Source organism: Oratosquilla oratoria, chromosome 1 (genome assembly GCF_046742065.1).
Source record: "Oratosquilla oratoria isolate Oo_2021 chromosome 1, ASM4674206v1, whole genome shotgun sequence".
Classification (NCBI taxonomy): Eukaryota; Metazoa; Arthropoda; class Malacostraca; order Stomatopoda; family Squillidae; genus Oratosquilla; species Oratosquilla oratoria.
In genome coordinates this window covers 120,973,812-120,978,534 of record NC_134777.1, presented here as the reverse complement: position 1 = coordinate 120,978,534, position 4,723 = coordinate 120,973,812, and positions in this window count along the sequence as shown.

Genomic DNA, 4,723 nt, shown 5'->3' with positions numbered 1-4,723 from the left:
CGGCCACAATCGCTACCATTGCGTCAGAACCTCAAAAAAGACAGTTATAGAAGGGACACGAAAAAAAAACAGCTTTACAGAATATGAAACGATAGTGTGTGCCAAAACCATATATAAATTTACGAGCAAACTAGACACTGCGAGATACAAGTAGATACTGTCCTGCGTTCGAAAGGCCACAGTTGTTTGGTGGGCGGAAAAGTACAAATGACTTTAAACACTTGCTCCTCTGAACAATACAAAGGGTCGATTTTTTGTTGTTGGATCTTTAAGGCTATCGACCTATAATGAGGTCATTAAGCCTGGTGTGAACCTGCGATCCTTTTTAATCTACCATTATAATTTCCACAATAGTCCTGTTGTGCGCAATTGAAATACTACTTTGTCAATAAGTAAACGGTCATCGGTCAAAAGATTTGTAGTGCTTAGCTGTATTTTTTCAAGTTTGCAGTATTATATAAGCGCTTGGCACTGTGTGTTGTATCTTGAGCAGTGTAGGAGTATGTGTCTTATGGATAGTATAGTGTTACAGGTGTTGCACTGGGGAAGAAATACGCCGTTTATGTATGGGTTTAGGTGGATGAGGCGGGTCGAGTTCATCCTCAGTCTTGCTATGGCTATTTCCTCCTGTCTGTTATTTCTGTATGATGTCGACCAGTCTTTTATGTATTCCTTTTGTTTGTGCAAGATGTGAAGGTTGTTCCACTGGAGTTGCCAGTGGGCGTGTAATTGTTTCCTTAGTATGGAATTGAAGGTTCCTATGTCCAGGGGTATGTCTGTAATAGAGTCTTTTTCTAAGGCTGATTTGGCTAAGGTGTCCGCTTTCTCATTCCCGAAGATCCCAATGTGGCTGGGAACCCAAGAGAGAATAATGGACTTGTTGGTTGTCGACAATGTGCTAATGATTTTGCCCAGGAGAAAATTCTCCATATGGCTACCTATCTTAATTGTTTGCAGTGCGCTCAAAGAGTCTGTGAATATGACCAAGTTACTATGCGTGTCAGATTGAGCATTTTCTATGGCTTTGTATATGCCGAAGAGTTCGGCGATATATATGCTCGTATGGTCCGGCAATCTGAACATCATCCGGGTTTTGGTGCTGTATAACCCTGTCCCAGTTTTGTGGTATTGTACTTGTTAATACTTTCTAGGGTCTTCTGTTGTAGTTCTTCTATGGAAGACGATTTCTTCTTTAGGTCCTGGTTGGTATTGACGTTCAGGGCGATGCTTTTCCACGGCGGTGGGTATTTATGTTCCATCGTTTCTATTGACCACAGTGGCACTGAATACTGCTCGCACAAGAATCGGATCCTGATGGAAAGGGGATTTAGGCTGGAGTTGGTGGTGTTCGTGCTGGTTTACCGTTTGCTTGCAGGGATGTCGTTGGTTGCGAAGCACTTTGGCGGCGTACCGGAGTGTGAGGTGCTCGCGCCTGTAGTGGAGGGGGGGGGGGGTAGATTTGCTTCAACCTCCGGCCTCTCGATTCTTGTGCAGCTTAATGCTCCAAGTGCTATTCTTAGGCCTTTGTTTTGGATGATGTTCAGGGGTTGTAACGTGGTTGGTGTTGCCGAACCATAAATCTAACACCCATAGTCTAATTTAGATCTAATTAGGGACTTATAAATCATTAGCAGGGATTTCCTATCTGCTCCCCAATTTGTGCCCGTTAGTTTACGTAGCAAATTAATTCTCTTGTTGCACGCATCAGCTAGATATTTTACATGGGCCTTCCAGTTTAGCCTGGAGTCCAGTTTCAGACCAAGGAAAAAGGTTGAATTTTGTACTGAAATGGGATTACCATGTAATTGCAAATTCATTTCTGCCTGGGCTCTGCGTGAAAATACAGTTACTGTTGACTTTAATTCCGAAAACTTAAATCCCCATTTGTCAGACCAGTCCAGGAGCGAGTCCAGGGCCAGTTGTACGCGAGAGCCGGAAAACTTGGCATTCGGTGAGGAATGCCAGATTCTGACGTCGTCAGCGTATAATGAGTATTTAAGGTTCCGAGGTGGAACTAATCGTTTATGAGCAACATAAATAAAGTGGGACTTAACACACTTCCCTGTGGTACGCCATTTTCTTGTGTGCGTACTGTTGAATAGTAATTTTGATTTTTAACTGAAAAAGTACGTTCTTTAAACAATTTTGAATGAAAATAGGGAGATTCCCTCTAAGGCCAAGTGCATAGAGTTTTTCGAGGATACCACGTCGCCATGCCATGTCGTAGGCTCTTTCTAAATCTAAAAAGCAAGCAACAAGGTATTCTTTCCTCTCGAAAGAGGAGAGGATATCTTGTTCTAAGTTGACCAAATGGTCAAGACTACTTCTATTTTTCCTGAAACCACATTGGGCAGGAACTATTAAATTTTGAGACTCTAGGATGAATTTTAATCTGTTATTGGCCATACGTTCTAATACTTTGCATAAGCAGTTGGTAAGCGCTATAGGGCGATAAGAGGAAGGACTCTTTGGGTCCTTCCCCTTTTTGAGAATAGGTATGACGTGGGCATGTCTCCATGTTATTGGGAAGTCTTGACTAATCCAAATTGCGTTGTATATTTCTAGTAAATTTTCAGTGAAATTGAATTCAAATGTTGCAGCATCTCATACCTAATCCCATCTGGGCCAGCAGAGGTTCCTCTACACGAGCTTAAGGCTTGTTCAAGCTCGTGTAGTTGGAAGAGAGTGTTATAGTCATGGTGTGTCTGTGCTTCCAGTCTTTGTTTGTGTTGTAAGAAGGTTGGAGAATAGTTATTCGTGTTGCTTGTTTGCGTGAATGTGTCTGCGATTGTATTTGCGATGTCCATGGGAGCATCTACAAACGTGTTTCCAATGGTCAGGGTCTTGATGTTAGGGGTATATTTGCCGTTGATTTTTCGAACGGCTGACCAGATTTGTGTTAAAGGAGTGTTTATGTTTATTGTGGAGATGTAATCACGCCAAGACTTTCGTTTGGCCTGTTTGATGGTTCTACGGGCCTCTGCTTGCGTCTTTTTAAAAGTAATAAAGTTTGGTGCAATGGGGTTATTTTTAAAAGTTCGGTAGGCCCTATTCCGCTTGCAAAGTGCTTTTCTGCAGTCTGATGTCCACCAAGGAACTCTATGCTTGTGAAATACCGAGGTTTTTGGTATATGCTTAAGAGCTGAATTCAAAATGGAGTTTGATAAATTTGATATCTTGTTATCCATATTATCCCCTGTGATGTTGACGTTGGTGGTTGTGCGATACATTTCCCAGTTGGCTTTTTTTATGTTAAATTTGGGACAGGGAGGGGGTGGGTTGTCTCCGTAGGCTGGAGTAGCCGTAGCGTGGTCACCCCCTATTTTTAGGATTACTGGGAAATGATCGCTAAGCATGGTGTCGTCATGCGTGCTCCATTGGAGAATGTCAGACAACGCAGGAGATGATATGGATAAATCAATGCATGAAAAGGAACCCCTAGTATTGTCTACACGAGTGGGACTGCCAGTATTTAGGAGGACCAGGTTGTTGTTATTGAGCACCTCGTCCATCTGCTCCCCTCGAGGAGATGTGTGGTTGCTACCCCACGTGTGATGGTGGGAGTTGAAATCTCCCACTATCAGTTTGTGGTGGGGTAGTTGTCTAATCAACTCGTTGATCTCCACTAGTGGGAATTGAGGGTCGGGATGTAGGTAGATGGAGCAGATGGTGACTAGTTTATTTTGCAGTTTTGTTTTGATTGCGACTGCCTCCAAGTTAGTGGATAGTGGTAGTTCCACTTGGGGAAGGCAGTCGCTGACTGCAACTGCCACCCCCCCTCCAGGCGCTAACCTGTCCTTCCTTTATATGGTAAAGTTTCGTAGTGTGAACTCTGCACTAGGCTTTAGGAGTGTTTCCTGTAGACATATTACTGAGGGGTTGTTGAGCGAGTTAAAAATTGTTAAGTCATTTAATTTACTTCTAACACCTCGGCAATTCCACTGGATTATTTCATTTTCTTTTTTTTTTTATTCATTTATTTATTTCTTGGCCTTAGTGGGAGAAGTGTGTTTAGCCCCGGATGAACGGTCTGGGCTAGAAATAGGGCTTAAAAGTCGTTTTTGGGAACCGGAGATCTCCATATGGTCATCCTCTTCCGTACGTGTGGGCACACGTTTGGAAGGCTCTGGGATGACCGGGGAAGGAAGGTGCGAGTGAGTTTGCTTGTTAGTTTGGCGGTGTTCTTTGTCCTTGGAGTGCTTGCTCTCAGTTTGTGTTTCAATGGTTCTGTACGTTTTTTTGATAGCCGAAGCATAGGGAGTTGTTCCGGAGGTACTAGTTGAGGTAACTAGTCTTTCCATCACACGCTTCCTTGCTTCGTAGAAGGATATGCTACAAGTTGCTTTCTCTGTATAGATTTCTTTTTCCAATTTGAAAGTGGGACAGTCTCGGGAGGTGGTTGCATGGTTGTTATTGGAGGGGGAGTTAACACATTGAAACACCTTAGCAGAGCAAGCATCCATAGGATGTTCGCCTTCACATTTACCGCATACGACTGTTTGCTTGCTGCAGAATTTGGCTAGGTGACCATATTTGAAGCATTTGTTGCAGCGCAAAGGGTTGGGGACATATGGTCGTGTTAGGACATGGATATATCCAATTTTGATATGATCAGGGAGGGTTGTGGAATTGAACGTGAGGATTATGAGAGGCGTGTTCACTCGCATGTTTCTTTCCCGGTCCAGTCGCGTGATAAACTTAACATCCAGAATGCCTTCAGATT